Raw genomic sequence first — 17,519 nt, 5'->3', positions numbered from 1 at the left:
CATCACCTAATCCAGCTTAACAACCACTCTTGATCAAATCACATCTCCAGGGAGATGATGAGATTACAGTTTCAAACATACAGTATTGAATAGGGATTATTCTGCCTTTCCGAAATGGGATTTTGATTAAAACATGGATTTTCTAGGGGATATACATCCTTTCAAACCAGCACATGGAGGTTTGGATTTTCCATTTGTGAGGCATGTTTATCAATTACTTTTCTCTTGGGAGCAATGAAAATTTGTCTAAACTTGAGAGTGTTGATGATTATACCATTAAGTGAGGATAATGTGAGACATGGACTGTTGACTATGGACATAGTACATGATACCCAATGGATGGAGGTGACTGAAGGATACACTGACTGAGAAGTAAAATGGTTAACTGTGGTATATACATATGATCAAATATCGTGCTGTTCTAGAAAGGAATGATGTCATGAGGCATACAACATCAGAAGTGAACCTATGGGATATTATGTGATCCAAAATAATCCATAAAAAAAAGAGCAAATATTGCATGATCTCATTTAGAAAACTGGGGCCTAGATTGTAAACCCTTATAGTAGTAGTATTTAGTCCAGAGCTGTAATTGTTATTTCTAGATTTTGAGACACTGTGCTATATATGTATAACCTAGCATTTCTCTGGAACTTTGGGTATCTATGTGACACCTAAGACTCAGAGTAGTAGTTCTGCAGTTCTGAAGGTCAGCATTGCCATAGATAACACTGTTAAAGAAACTGAAAAAGAGATCAGGTTTCAATTAGAGACAAGGATAAAGCCTATTTGGTCATGACTAAGGTAAATCAGAATACAGGAGTAAGGAGGACATTGTCTGTACTTTAGAACCTTACCTACGTCATAAGACCAAAGGAAGAGAGGTTTATTTTATCCAAAACCTAAATTTTCCATAACATATAATCTAACTCAACCTATCTGGATAGATCATTTAAACAACCCAAACACAGGGAGTCCAGAATGGTAATGAGGACTTGTAATGTAATACCAGGATACAACCCAGAGTATGTCGAGCAGATGATTAAAAAATATTGGCAAAGTCCCTTAAGGGATGGGAGGAAAAATATGGAACTATTAAACTTTATCACGGGGGAAGCCCCATGATAACAGGAAACTTGTTACTCTGTTACTGTCTCAAATATTAGGGATTCCAAGTCACAAGGCCAAGCCCTTGATCTTGAAGCTTGCCCTTGTGAAGCTAACTTATGTAGTGGAGAAGCTAAGCCAACCTATAGCTGCACCTAAGAGTTACTTCCAGATGACCTCTTTTGTTGCTCAGATGTGGCCTCACTCTCTCTAAGCCCAACTCTGCAAGTGAAATGATTACCGTCCCTGCTATGCGGGATATGACATCCAAGGTGAAAGTCTCCCAGGCAATGTGGGATACGTCTCCCAGGGATGAGCCAGGCCCTGACACCATGGGATTGACAATGTCTTCCTGACCAAAAGGAGGGAAAAGGATTTTCACAAAGTATCAGTGGCTAGAGAGTTCAAATAGAGTCGAGAGGCTACTGCAGAGGCTACTTTTATGCAAGCTTCAGCTAGATGTTGTTATTTACCATGGCTTGTCAAACCCCAACCAAAATCATTCCTGCCCAACCCCAAAGAACACTTAGGGCTTTATCTGAGATTCCACAAAGATTCCATACACTACGATTACTTTCCAGAAACTTACAACCTCTGAATGAGTTTCTAGGCCAGATAAGTCTTGAAATCCAGAGAGGCCAGCCTCTCCAAACATCAACTAGTTTCATCCCCCATCCCATATTATCAACAGCCCTTTCCAACATGAGAAAGTTAGAATGGGCATAGTCCAAATACCCCTAAAGAATGGGAAAGAGATCAACAGTGATGGTGAAGTTATACAGAAAAGGTAGAGTTTAACAAAGGAGTATGACTGCTGAATCATTATATTGATATTTCTTTTAGTCTCCAATGTCTTGGAGCAGCTAAAAGGAAAAACCTAAAACTGTGGAACTGTAACCCATGCCAAACTCTGAAATCTGTTTTATAACTAATTGTTGCGGTGTGCTTTGAAATTTATTGGGGTTTTTTTGTATACATGGTATTTTTCACAATTAAAAAAAAAGAAAGGCCAGTGGCATCCAGGCTTCCTCTGTCAAGTGGGATCACACATATCGACATCTGCTAGCCCTCTTTCCTGGCTTCTGGTTTCAACAGCTGTCTCTAAAATGCCTCCGGGCATTCCTTTCTCTCTTGGCTTTTCCAGAGGTGTTTTCTTTATCCAACTCCAAAGTTTCTGAACTCTGAGCTCTCTGTATTCTCTCATAACTAGCTCCAGTACAGAGGATTAAGACCCACCTTGAATTAGGTGGGCCACATCTTAATCAAAAGGTCCCACCCACAATGGGTCTGCACCCACAGGAATGGATTAGAAGAATATGGTTTCTCTAGAGTATATAACAGTTTCAAATCAGCAATTCATCATTTGGAAAATTATGTCATCACCAATCATGCAACCTCAAGGCAAGTGACACATCAGTATAATACATTCTGCATTCTTACCTATTGCATTCACAGAATTTCCACATACAAATGCAAGCCCCTAATGGCATCATTTTATTTCTTAGTGTATTGTATACTGGAATATGTTTATTAATTTCTTTTTATTTTTCTTTTATATTACAATTAGGGTCATTATGGGGTTTTTCCTAAAATTTTACATGTAGATAGGCTAAATTATCTACGAATTCCATGTGAAGATACTGAAGGAGGCATAACAAAACATTCGTTATATATAGGGGCCTTGGGGCTGTGATGGATTTGGGGGGCTATAACTAGCACTGATTCTCACATTGGTGCTGATTTTATGTGGCCTCTGAAAATTACAGATGCTCCTTATTGCAAATCATCAAATAAATATGAAGATTTTGCTTGTCACTTCACACTACAAACAATTTACCTGACTGCTTAGAGCTTTGTTATATATCAAGGCTAATGGTCTACAATTTGCCTCTCTGCTAGGTTCCAGGGAACTTTTGTCCAATACTACCCAGTCCACAGTTGGAGGACACAAATACTGAGAAGATAAAATGAGAGTATTTTATTACACTATAAATATAGGGTAATAACAAAATAGATCTACTTTTAAAAAATAGAAAAAGGAATGTTATGGTGCTACTTGTGCAGAAAACTACAGGAAAGAATTAGCTTTTATAAAAGGTGTATTTATGTCAGTAATATAAACAGTGTGCTCATAAAAAGAAATTAGATATAAATTTGAGTGTTAGGCAGTAGGTGTCTATAGAAGAGATGATTTACTATTGTTTTTTTAAGGAATGAATATATTGTATTCCTGTCTTCAAATTTAGAGAAATAATTTTTCATTCCCTAGAGAATTCTTGATGTATATATCCAGTTTTTAGAGGGAAGAATAATTACTTTAAAAAGAAACAGCTTCTGCTGTTTGCATCTAGCCACAAGAGCCATTTATTGAAGACAATGTCTGGAAGCTTCTATTATGTCATAGTTGCCCATCATGATAGTCCAGTTTTCGAAATGGAGTTTTTGTGAGCTGGAAAAGCAGAATCCAAAGATGATCACTGTCATTTGAACCAGTTCATAGCACACACTGCCCTAGACCTTGTAGGTGAAAACTTGTGGCTATCTAACAACATGTACTTGAAAACGGTGGACAAATTCAGCTAGCAGTTTGTTTCAGTATTGTTACTGCGGGCTATATGAGATTTATCATACTTAATGACATAAGGCAAGAAGTTGGAATCAAGAACTTCTCCCCTGATGTTTATGATTTGCATATAAAGGTTGCACTGAATTCATTTTATGAACCCAATTCTCCTATTCGATCAAGCATATTTGATAGAAAAGTTCAGCTTCTTGGAAAGAAACATCTATTAAGCTGAAGGCAAAAAATTCTGAAATAAACAATGTCACTTCATACAATGGGGTATACTCAGGAATGTATATATAAGTAACTTGATTAAATAGCCTGGGAAACATATTGTAGTCTCAAATCTATCTTAACATAATGAAATTCCTTTTATATTTAAAAAATTAGTACATACATTTTCTTTGTCACATATTAATAGATCACTGTTTTCTTGTGAAGAATGTAAAATAAGCTCTTTATCAATAATCTTGGAATATTTTTACTTTTGTAGTTGCAAATTAAGATATCTTATTCAGATAGTTTTATCCAGATTTAACAATGGAAAACAAATGTCATAACCAAGATTTGAGACAGGTTTCAAATTAAAAGTTTCTGCACTATGGAATGAAATTGATAGCACACGCACATTGATTTACTTATACATTTAGGGATGTTGATATAAAAGTTAATAGGTGATCAAAAACATATTTAACAAGAGCCAAGATGGTGGCTTAGTGAGGTGTGGGATCTCGTTTGTCCTCCAGAGTAGCTAGTAAATAGCCAAAACAGTACAGGACAATTGTTGGGGCCATGTCAGTGACCAGACACACAGTGTACTCCAGTCTGGACCAGGTGGACCAGCTGCAAGTTCCCCCAGAACTGTGAGTTCACCAAGCCATGGTGGCCGGCTCCCCTCCTCCACAGCTACTTCCCAGAGGGGAAAGGAAAGAGACTTTACTAGCAGCAGGGACTGGGTGCAACAAAACTCCAATTGTGGGATTAATTAACAAATTCTGACTACTAAAAATAGGCCCCCAGTTCAGCTGAACCTCGAGTAAAAGTGGAGGTCACTGGTTTTTGCCCTGGTGCAAATGGGGCAGGGCAGACAGAAAAAGGAAAAAGAAAAAAAAAAAAAAGATGTTTTTTGGATCTGAATGGACCCTGCAGGAAAGGAGGGAGAACTTAGGACCTGGAGATATACAGAGCAACATGCCAACTTAAGTTCTTAATTGGCAAACCCGAGGAATGGGGTCCTGCTATGAAAGGGATTTTTCTTTTTCTCTTTTGTGGCTATGTTTCTACGCATTGATTACTCTTTGGATATAGCTGCAGGGTTTCTTGGGCTCCACTGCCCCAGGCATAGGCAGAATTGAGCTTGTTTGAGAGCTTGTCTGGAGCCTGTGCCTTCCCCAGGAGAGTGGTGGGGCCCAGGTCAGGTGGAATCCCTCCCTCAAGGAATTTAGACACCAGGGTCTGGAAAAGTGAAGCTACTAAAGTCAGCCTACAATCTCTCCTCTGTCTTCACCATGGCCCCAGCAGGGAGAGTCTGCTGAAGTTAAATGTACCACATCACCTTATGCTGGCGGGACCTGCAAGCAGAAAAGCACCACATACTGGGCAGTATAGAAAAAATGCGAAGTCCAGAGACTTCACAGGAAAGCCTTTTGATCTGCTGGGTCTCACCCATAGGGAAAACTGATGCATGTGACTCTTTCCTCCTGAGAGAAGACCGGTTTAGTCTGGGAAAATCTGACTGGGGTCTATAATACCTAAGTAGTCTCTCCTAAGGGGTGGGGGAAAGGCACCATACAGGCAAGGCAAGTAACAAAAAAAACAAGAACTGAAAAATTCTGATCTATTAAACAAAACCTAAGCTAAAGTATTAAAATAAGCTGAACTGAATGTCAAAGAACAGATAGACAACAGTCATCCAGCAAGAAAATCCTAGGGAAAAAAAAAGGTGAAAACAATCTCCAGGATAAACTAATTAAGGTAATTAAATGCCTAGATGCCAACAAAAAATAAGAAATCATACTAGGAAAATTGAAGAAATGGCCCAGTCAAAGGAACAAACCAACAATTCAAATGAGAAACAGGAGTTGAAACAATTAATTCAGAATGTTCAAATACACATGGAAAACCTCATCAAAAATCAAATCAATGAATTGAGGGAGGATATAAAGAAGACAAGGAATGAATAAAAAGAAGAAATCAAAAGTCTCAAAAAACAAATCACAGAAAAAATTATGGGAATGAAAGGCACAGTAGAAGAGATGAAAAAACAATGGAAACCTACAATGTCAGATTTCAAGAGGCAGGAGATAAAATTAGTGAACTGGAAGACAGGACATCTGAAATCTGATAAGCAAAAGAAAATATAGGGAAAAGAATGGAAAAATATGAGCAGGGACTTAGGGAATTGAATGACAACATGAAGCTCATGAATATACATGTGGTGGGTGTTCCAGAAGGAGAAGAGAAGGGAAAAGGAAGAGAAAAGCTAATGGAGGAAATTATCACTGAAAATTTCCCAACTCTTATGAAAGACCTAAAATTACAGATCCAAGAAGTGTAGCATACCCCAAATAGAATAGATCCAAATAGACATACTCCAAGAAACTTACTAATCGGAATGTCAGATGTCAAAGAGAAAGAGAGAATCTTGAAAGCAGCAAAGAAAAACAATCCATTACATACAAGACCAATAAGACTATGCATAGATTTCTCAGCAGAAACCATGGGGGTGAGAAGACAGGGGATGATATATTTAAGATACTAAAAGGGGAAAACTGCCAACCAAGAATTCTATATCCAGCAAAACTGTCCTTCAAAAAATGAGGGGGAAATTAAAACATTTTCAGACAAAAATTCACTGAGAGAATTTGTGACCAAGAAACCAGTTCTGCAAAAAATTCTAAAGGGAGCACTACAAACAGATAAGAAAAGACAGGAGAGAGAGTGTGGAGAAGAGTATAGAAATGAGGACTATCAGTAAAGGTAAAAAGAAGAAAAATTAGATATGACATATAAAGTCCAAAGAGCAAAATGGTAAAGAAAGTACTGCCTGTACAGTAATAACACTAAATGTTAATGGTTTAAACTCCCCAATCAAAAGACACAGGCTGGCAGAAAGGTTTAAAAAACAGGACCTATCTATATACTGTCTACAGGAAACGCACCTTAGACCCAAGGATAAATATAGGTTGAAAGTGAAAGGTTGGGAAAAGATATTCCATGCAAATAACAATCAGAAAAGAACAGGAGTAGTTATACTAATATCCAATAAATTAGACTTCAACTGTAAAACAGTTAAAAGAGGCAAAGAAGGACACTATGTATTAATAAAAGGAACAATTCAACAAGAAGACATAACAATCATAAATATTTATGCACCGAGCCAGAATGCTCCAAAATACATGAGGCAAACACTGAAAAGAGAAATAGACACATCTACCATAATAGTTGGAGACTTCAATTCCACACTCTCATCAATGGACAGAACATCTAGACAGAGGATCAATAAAGAAACAGAGAATTTGAATAATACAATAAATGAGCTAGACTTAATAGACATATATAGAACATTCAACCCCACAACAACGGGATACACCTTTTTCTCAAGTGCTTATGGATCACTCTCAAAGATAGACCTTATGCTGGGTCACAAAGCAAGTCTCAATAAATTTTAAAAGATTGAAATCATACAAAATGCTTTCTTAGATCATAAAGGAATGAAGTTGGAAATTAGTAATAGGCAGAGTGCCAGAAAATTCACAAATATATGGAGGCTCAACAACACACTCTTAAACAACCAGTGGGTCCAGGAAGAAATTACAAGGGAAATCAATAAATATCTCGAGGCAAATGAAAATGAGAACACAACATATCAAAATGTATGGGATTTAGCAAAGACAGTGCTAAGAGGGAAATTTATTGCCCTAAATGCCTATATCAAAAAAAAGAAGAAAGGGCAAAAATTGAGGAATTAACTGTCCACTTGGAAGAACTAGAAAAAGAACAGCAAGTTAACCCCAAAGCAAGCAAAAGGGAAGAAATAATGAAGATTAGAGCAGAAATAAATGAAATTGAGTACATGAAAACAATTGAGAAAATCAACAAAACCAGACGTTGGTTCTACAAAAAAATCAATAAGTTGATGGACCCTTAGCGAGGTTGACAAAAAGAAGAAAGAGGATGCAAATAAATAAAATCAGAAATGGAAGAGGAGACATAACCACTGACGCCACAGAAATAAGGGAAGTAATGAGAGGATACTATGAACAACTTTATGCTAATAAACTTGACAATGTAGATGAAATGGACAACTTCCTAGAAAGATATGAATAACCAACATTGAGCTGAGAAGAAATAGATGACCTCAACAAACCAATCACAAGTAAAAATATTGAATCAGTCATTAAGAAGCTCCCCAAAAAGAAATGTCCAGAACTAGATGGCTTCACATGTGAATTCTACCAAACATTCCAGAAAGAATTAGTACCAGTCCTGCTTATACTCTTCAAAAAAATTGAAGAGGAGGGAAAGCTACCTGATTCATTCTACGAAGCCAACATCACCCTCATATCAAAGTCAGACAAAGATATTACAGGAAAAGAAAATTACAGACTAATTTCTCTAATGAATATAGATGCAAAAATCCTCAACAACATTCTTGCAAATCAAATCCAGCAGCACATTATAAAAATTATACACCATGACCAAGTAGGATTTATCCCAGATATGCAAGAATGGTTCAACATTAAGAAAATCATTTAATGTAATACACCGTATCAACAAATCAAAGCAGATAAACCACATGATCATCTTGATTGATGCAGAAAAGGCATTTGACAAAATTCAACATTCTTTCTTTTGAAAACACTTCAAAGGTTAGGAATACAAGGGAACTTCCTCAACATAATAAAGGGAATATATGAAAAACCCACAGATAACATCATCCTCAATGGAGAAAAACTGAAAACTTTCCCCCTAAGATCAGGAACAAGACAAGGATTTCCACTATCACCACTGTTATTCAACATTGTTAGAAGTTCTAGCCAGAGCAATTAGACAAGAAAAAGAAACATAAGGCATCAAAAATTGGAAAGGAAGAAGTAAAACTCACACTGTTTGCAGATGATATGATACTATATGTCGAAAACCCTGAAAAATCCACAGCAAAACTACTAGAGCTAATAAATGAGTACAGCAAAGTGGCAGGTTACAAGATCAACACTCAAAAAAAATCTACAGTGTTTCTATATACTAGTAATGAACAATCTGAGGGGGAAATCAAGAAAAAAAATCCATTTATAATTGCAACCAAAAGAATAAAATATTTAGGAATAAATTTAACTAAAGATACAAAATACCTATACAAAGAAAACTACAAGAAATTGTCAAAAGAAATCACAGAAGCCCTAAGTAAGTGGAAGGGCATACCGTGTTCATGGATTGGAAGATTAATATAGTTAAGATGTCAATTCTACCTAAATTGATTTATAGATTCAATGCAATACCAATTAAGATCCCAAAAACTTACTTTGCAGAAATAGAAAAACCAATAACCAAATTTACCTGGAGGGGCAGGGTGCACTGAATAGATAAAAATATCCTGAGAAAGAAAAATGAAGTTGGAGGCCTCACACTACCTGACTAAGGTGTATTATGAAGCTACAGTGGTCAAAACGGCATGGTACTGGCATAAAGATAGATACACTGACCAATGGAATCGAATAGAGTGTTCAGATATACACCCTCTCACTATGGACAATTGATCTTTGAAAAGGCAGTCAAGCCAACTCACCTGGGACAGAAGAGTCTTTTCAATAAATGGTGTCTAGAGAACTGGATCTCTACATGCAAAAGAATGAAAGAGGATCCATATCTCATATCCTATACAAAAATTAACTCAAAATGGATCAAAGACCTAAACATCAGATCTAAGACCATAAAACTTTTAGAAGAAAATGCAGGAAAATATCTTATCAATCTTATAATAGGAGGTGGTTTCCTAGACCTTACACCCAAAGCATGAGCATTGAAGAAATAAATAAATAAATGGGAACTCTTAAAATTAAACATTTTTTGTGCATCAAAGATCTTCGTCAAGAAAGTAAAAAGACAGTATACATGATGGGAGATGATATTTGGAAATGATATATCAGATAAAGTTCTACTATCCAGAATATATAATGAGATTGTTCAACTTAACAGCAAAAAGACAGACAACCCAATTACAAAATCGGCAAAAGACATGAACAGAAACTTCTCAGAAGAGGAAATACAAACAACCAAAAGGCACATGAAAAGATGCTCAACTTTCCTGGCTATTAGGGAAATGCAAATCAAAACCACAAGGAGATATCATTTCACACCCACCAGAATGGCCATTATCAATAAAACAGAAAATGACAAGTGCTGGAGAGAATGTGGAGAAAGAAACACACTTATCCACTGTTGGTGGGAATGTCAAATGGTACAACTGCTATGGAAGGTAGTGTGGCAGTTTCTCAGGAAGCTAAGTATAGAATTGCCATATGATCCAGCAACACCATTGCTAGGTATCTATTCAGAAGACATGAAGGCAAGGACACAAACAGACAGTTGCACACCAATGTTTATAGCAGCATTATTTACAATTGCCAAAAGACGGAAACAGCCAAAATGTCCATCAACAGAAGAGCGACTAAGCCAGCTGTGGTATATACATATGCTGGAATATTATGAAGTTGTAAGACAGAATAAAGTCATGAAGCATGTAACAACATGGATGGAGCTTAAGGGCATTATGCTGAGTGAGATTAGCCATAAACAAAAGGACAAATACTGTATGGTCTCACTGATATGAACTGACATTAGTGAATGAACTTGGAGAATTTCAGTTGGTAACAGAGACCATCAGGAAATAGAAATAGGGTAGATACTGGGTAATTGGAGCTGAAGGGATACAGATTGCACAACAGGACTGATTGTAAAAATTCAGAAATGGATAGCACAATTCTACCTAACTATAAAACAACAATGTTAGAACACTGAATGAAGCTGAATGTGAAAATGATAGACGGAGGAGGCCTGTGGGCACAAATGAAATCAGAAGGAAAGATAGACAATAAAGGGTATAATCTTGGAATGCCTAGAGTGTATAATGATAGTGACTAAATGTGCACATTTAAAAATGTTTCTGCATGAGGAAGAACAAAGGAATGTCAATAATGTAAGGGTCTTGAAAATAGATGGTAATTAATATTTTAAAACTCTAACGATATGTGAGACAAGCAAAAAACGTTTATTTGGTACAAATTTATATTTTGACTAGTATATTTCCTAATACAACTTATGTGGACACTTAATCGAACACCATTGTACTTGGAACCTTGTGTAGGGCATGAGATTTTGTAAATTCGTCCAGAGTGATGCCCAGATAAATCCCAGAGCAATTTGAACAGTGAATAGGGAAGTATTTGCAGAGTCCCTTAGGAGGAATGGTGAGAAACGGGGAAAATTCAGCTTCCCCAAGTGGAGAATTCTTGATATTCTCACAGGCTATGGGGAAGCCAAAGCAATAGGCCGAGCCCCCAATCTTGGGGGTTGTTCATATGAAACTTAATCCTGCAAAGGATAGGTTAAGCCTACTTAAAATTAGGCCTAAGAGTCACCCCCAAGAGAACCTCTTCTGTTGCTCAGATGTGGCCTCTCTCTCTTGGCCGACACAGCTAGCAAACTCACTCCCCTCCCCCTGTCTATGTGGGACATGACTCCCAGGGTTGTGGACCTTCCTGGCAACATGGGACAGAAATCCTACAATGAGCTGGGACTCAGTATCAAGGGATTGAGAAAACCTTCTCGACAAAAAGGGGGAAGAGCAAGATGAGACAAAATAAAGTGTCAATGGCTGAGAGATTCCTAACAGAGTCAAGGGATTATCCTGGGGGTTATTCTTACACATTATATAGATATCACCTTGTTAGTAAAGATGTAATGGAGAGGCTGGCGGAACTGCCTGAAAATGTGGAGCTGTGTTCCAGTAGCCATGTTTCCTGAAGATAATTGTATGATGATATGGCTGTCACAGTGTGACTGTGTGGATGTGAGAGCCTTGTGTCTGATGCTCCTTTTGTCTACCTTATCGACGGACAAGTAAAACATACAGATTAAAAATAAATAAATAATAGGGGAACAAATGTTAAAATAAATTTAGTAGATTGAAATGCAGGTGATCAGTGAAGGGGAGGGTTAAGGAATATGGTATGTATGAAATTTTTTCTGTTTTCTTTTTATTGCTTTTTCTGAATTGATACAGATATTCTAAGAAATAATCATGATGATGAATATACAACTATGTGATGATAGTGTGTGTTACTGATTATATAACAAGGACGGAATGATTATATGATAAGAATGTTTGTGTTGGTATGGGGTTATGTATCATAAATAAAAAATAAATAAATTTTAAGAAAAAGTTAATAAGCAAAGAGTATAGCACCCCCTAAGAAGCCAAAGAAAAAGGGTTTTGTGGTGCTAAATGTCACATGTCTGCCTCTGTCAGAGAATAGGAATAGTGATTCTGTGGTCATTTGTGAATGCTGGATCTACATTTGTAAAATGGGAGGCTGGGACCATTGAAAGACCAGGCCAGAAGACCACAATGAAATGTGTGGTTTCTATCACATTTTATTTCCTTTTCCTCAGATAACAAAGTGATATCTAAGTGAACCTGTTCTTATCTGTATTAGTTAAATTATAAGGCTATTTTAGAATTGTAATCAAAAGGTTGGATTACATTAGCATTTGCACTTTGTTTTTTAGGCTATACACTGGAAAAGGGTGGGGGTAGTCTCTTTTATATGGTAATAAGTAGGAGATCTTACTGTAAAATAGTAAATATCCACTGAAAAGTGAGTAACCAGATATTTTCTGCGCGAATCATAAGGACTAGAAAATTTTTGTTCCACTCCAAATAACGTGAACAAGTAATTTTAAGATCCTTGTGTGAGGTTGCAACCATAATTTTTTACCCTAATTCTTTGATTTCCTAAATAAAGATGTTTGTCCAAAAAGCAAATAAGAGAAAAAGAAATATACTGGTGGCACTGCCCTAGCCCCACAAACCCAACAACCAACAAGCCAAAGAGTTGGCCCAGCTGTCCTACGCACGATGTTTGGGTTCTCCCAGTGTAGCCACCATGAAAAAGTGGTTCAGCAGCTCCAGTCAGAGGCCAGGCTCAACCAAGTGAAGATTTCCAAGGCAGCTCAGATTTGAAACAATTCTGTCTGCAGAATGTTCAAAATGATTCCCTGTTGAGCATAGTAGCTTCAAGTATAAATCCTTTAAGACCCCAGAGAGTCTGTTCCTTTTTGTAGTAAAATGAATCTTTCAAAGGTTTCCTAAACCACTTGTCACGAAAGCAGTGAATATTCAAAGGAGGGCTAAATTTGAAGCCTGTACACATGTGCCAAACTATACATACTTCTACCTCTGTCAGTCCTTAACATCTACTTCTCTGAATTTTCATGTGTTTTTCACATGGGTAATTATTTTATATACACTGGCAAAAGCATAGAAAAAATACTTAAAAAAAAAAAAAGACATATGCTGGTTAGCCCTAGACAAGATTAAATATACATATACCCAAATATAAGTGGACTTTAAGCCTATCTCTGCTTATCAACAACAAAAAAAGATAATGCAGAAACCTTGAAAAATTATTTATATACATAGATGATAGATAAATTTACTCTAACTTTCCTGAAGGACAGTACAGAGTAAGGACAGTATAGAGTAAGAGCAGCACATAAACATATCACACAGAAAGCTTCCTAAAAATATTCCTGACATTCTCATCTAAAATGTCACACTCATAGTCATTGCTAAGCCCTTTCTTCATAGTCCCTCATGTGTTTTCAAACCACAGCCCTTCTTAGCTTCTAGGAATAAGAGTTTGGTACCCCATGCTAACTGCTTTTCTTAAGAGATGAGCCCACTAAGAATTCTGCCACATAAAATTCTCATATTTCCAAAGTAAGGTTTACTAATTATATATCCCAACTGGCTTCATCTCCCCCTGCTAGGCTCTATTGCAGGACACAATCTTGCTCAGATGCTATGGGCGGCCTTTTTACATATCACAGTCTACATTGTCACTATCATCCTCCCAAATCAAGAGTCAATGGAAATTCCTAAACCTGAAGTACACTGTACTATAAGCCATTACAGTGAAGACTAGAGTTTATATGGGTGTGCCCTCCTTTATTTTATCTCCAAGTTCTTTCTTACTATGAACATTGAACTTACGTCCGCCACCTTCAAAATCCTTCCAAGATGGACTTTAACTTCTTCAGGAGCTATCCATCTTGCATCAAGTCAGGAAACAATTATTCAAACAACACTCACCTTTCCTAAGGATTTGCCATTTGCTTTTGATCCCTAACTATAAGATCACTTAAATACTCATTTTTTAAATTTCTAAAATATTTTTTGTGAGATCATTTAGTCTTTATTAAAAGAAAAATTAATAAAACCTTTTGGGATTCAACTCTAAATAAAGGCCTATTTTGTTATTGTTGTTTTGCTCCCGCTACTCATGTTAATATGAGGTTAACTATAGTATCTGTCCAGTACTGCCCAAAGACTGTATTTTGAAGACATACGTGAGCCTTGTAACTAGAAATATGTACCTTCTAGGTAAGAGTTCTATACAGTCTACATTCAAAATTCCTTAAATTAGCTAATCACTTGGTTCTGATTCCATTTGATCCCATAGAGTAATCAGTGGATAAAAGTTAAAAGTAATTTTATATTTACTACATTAAACATTTATAGTTTAATATTATAAAATATTAGCATAGCATCGTGGTTTTTTTTTTTTTTCTTTTTCAGAAGCATGGGTTTGTGTAGTGACTTTTTAATCCTGAAAATTCTGTTTTGTTTAGGAAGTTTGAACCCAAATGGGGCAGGCATCTCTCAGAAATACTATATATGTAGTCTCCTTAATACAAATTTGGTGTTAAAAGATTTTCCATAACACCTGCTTTTCTATTCTAGGCAAAAAAAAAAAAAAAATACTCGAATATAAAATAAAATTTTAAATGGGAGTGGGGGAAGAAACAAAAGGATTTATAAACAATTTCCTATATGTGCTGTGAAACTGATATCCCTTTAAATAATTCTTATCCTAGTAAACTGTATATGTTTTTAGAGGCTACTTTAAGTGTTTTTTAAAGGAACAATTACAAATATGGACATACACACATATAATACAGCTATATAATATTTCTTTCTGACCATTCACATCCCAGGCACCAGGAAAAGTATTTTTCCCTACTTTGACAAACTTCTCTCAAACCTATGGGCCAAAGATGTCTCAAGGGAGATTTAAAATATTCTGAACTAAATGAAAATGAAAATACATTTCAAAATTTATGAAATGCAACTAAAGTGGTGCTTAATAGGAAATGTAAAGCATTAATGCTTTTCTAGAAAAGACCTAAAATCAGTAGCTTAAGCTTCTACTTTATGAAAATAGGGAAAAAGCAAATTAAACATGAAATAAAATAATTTGAGTTGAAATTAAAAACACAATAACGATTGAGAAAAGCAATGAAGCCAAAGGTAGCCCACACTAAATAAGGTTGAAATGCCAGAACTTCACTAAGATATTGTAGAACATCAGCTCTCAAATACATTAGTCTTAGGACCCCTTTATACTCAAAAATTACTGATAACCCCAAAGAGCTTTTGTTTAAGAGGGTTCCATCTACCTAAGTTTACCATATTAAAATTTAAAACTGAGAATAAACAAGCACACATTTCATTAGCCATCACAGAGATATTATAATTTTATGTCACATAGCCTCTGAAAATCTCCACTGTACACTTGTGTAAGAATAAGAGTGAAAAAGACATATAATGTCTTACTATTATGAAACAGGTTTGATTTCATTGGCCCACCAAAAGGGCTTTTAGCCACCCCAGGTTTTTCCAAACAACACTTTAGAGAACCTGAAGATGAAGATATCCAAAGGCTTAGGGAGAACGCAATTCTAGAATGAATTTATCATATAAGACTTGTTCAACCACCCCATAGTTATATTCCCCAGACGTTATGATATATGTACATGAGGTAAGTCCCAGGATCCTTAAAGAGTTCTGTGGTGTCTGTGCTCTGCATGCCAGGAAAAACAGGGAACTTCAGCCACTGATGTGGGTTCCCTGAATTCAATGGGAATAGTGAGAGTGGAATGGTCCAAGTGATAACGCAATTGCCAAAGTCAAGGTTCGTATGTTTACCATAATTAGTATAGCCAAAGCATTAATCATTAAAACAATAACATATGGAGCCAATTTATTATGTCCCAGAACTGAAATAGATTGGCTATTCACTAAATTCCTACTTCCCTTATAGAAGCAGAAAAGTTCTAAATCAGACTAGAATCACCACAATGAAGTTTGACACCACCCCCCCCCCCCCCCCCCCCGCCGCAATAAACACCGAGGTTTGAACCAGTACATAGACCCAAAGCCTTTTGTATGTAGGATAGGTTGATGCCCAGGAAAAGAAGGATACTGCTACATGACCAAAAACATATATTATAAATCTTCCTCCTGGTCTTCCTCAACTAGACCTGTGGCCATTTACCAGGTGGACTATGCATTGAGGAAGGGAAATAATGAGACTTTGCGGAGATAGCCAGATATATGTTCTGAATTGACACTAATTCCCAGAGATGCAAAATGCCATTACAGCCCATTAATCAGAGTAAGGGCTTTTGAAGGTCAACTGATCAATGGATCAATGGATCACTTGAACCCATGAGTCTTTGAACTTACCATGTTGTTTTATTTCAGTTCTAGAATGCACAGTTAACATAGACATACTAAGCAACTAGTAAAATTCCCATACCCTAGCCCTTGGAGTGAGGGCTATTATAGAAAGAAAGGGCAAGTTGATATCGCTAAAAATCTACCCACCAAAATTGTAAACCAAATGCAGTATTATCTTCCTAGAGACTTTGCAGAGATTAGTGCCACCAGTAAAGACTGGAAAGATACAGGAATGGTGATTTCTACCACATCCCCACTGAATTTGCCCATTTGGCTCATGCAGCAGAGAGATGGGTCTTAGAAAATGACAGTGGGTTATTGTAAACTTAATCATCAAATAAGGCAGCCACTCATCACAGGTTTCTTCCTGTGAAGAAACCAACACAATCCTAGCAACTGATATGCAGCTATTTATCTGCCAAGTGCTTGTTTTTTCTATACCTGTGAGAAAAAATCATCAGAAACAATTTGCTTTCAGCTGCTGCACTAGCAAGACATCTTCACTGTCCTACCTTAGAGCTGTATCAACTCTCCATCCCTAGGTCATAATTTAACCTTTAAGAGCCTTGAGTGTCTCTCCATTCAACAAGACATCATACTGGTCCACCTCATTGATGGCATCATGCTGATTGGACCTGGTAGAGAAAAAGTAGCAACATTCTAGACACACTGTGGAAGGACACATGCATATAAGAGGGTGGAGAGTGGAAACAAGTCCCTTGGAAATTCAGGGGCTTCCCACCCCAGTGAAAATTTTAGGAGTCCAGGAGTAAAGGGCATATCAAAACATCCCTTCCAAGATGTTCAAGTCACTGCATCTAGCCCCTCCTTCCACCAATAAAGAACCACCATACTTAATAGGCCTCTTTGGCTTCAGGAGACAACATATATCTCATTTTGACATGATACTTTGACCCATTAACTAGTAAACTAAAAGGCTGCCTATTTTGAGTGAGGCCCAGAACAAGACAACGTTCTGCAACAGATCCAGACTGCTGTACCAACTGCTCTTCCACTTGGCACACATGACCCAGTAGATCCAAT

At 36.8% G+C, this 17,519-nt stretch overlaps 1 protein-coding gene, 1 long non-coding RNA gene and 2 pseudogenes across 11 annotated transcripts in view; 3 read left to right on the top strand and 1 right to left on the bottom strand.

The window, feature by feature from the left end:
- LOC143677848 (uncharacterized) overlaps positions 1-17,519 on the top strand; it is a 191,730-nt gene that overhangs the window by 26,218 nt on the left and 147,993 nt on the right. The window lies entirely within an intron of this gene.
- Positions 3,285-3,982, top strand: LOC143677846 (trafficking protein particle complex subunit 2-like; annotated as a pseudogene).
- Positions 12,810-13,145, top strand: LOC143677847 (guanine nucleotide-binding protein G(I)/G(S)/G(O) subunit gamma-5B pseudogene; annotated as a pseudogene).
- NUP35 (nucleoporin 35) overlaps positions 16,170-17,519 on the bottom strand; it is a 107,793-nt gene continuing 106,443 nt past the window's right edge. The window contains exon 11 of the transcript XR_013172929.1: positions 16,170-17,110. The gene's annotated coding sequence lies outside the window, so the exon portion shown is untranslated. The remainder of the gene's footprint in view (positions 17,111-17,519) is intronic.

The sequence above is a fragment of the Tamandua tetradactyla genome, chromosome 3 (genome assembly GCF_023851605.1).
Source record: "Tamandua tetradactyla isolate mTamTet1 chromosome 3, mTamTet1.pri, whole genome shotgun sequence".
In the NCBI taxonomy this organism is placed as follows: Eukaryota; Metazoa; Chordata; class Mammalia; order Pilosa; family Myrmecophagidae; genus Tamandua; species Tamandua tetradactyla.
Note: the sequence above shows the minus strand (reverse complement) of the source record. Positions and strands in the feature narration are given on the sequence as shown.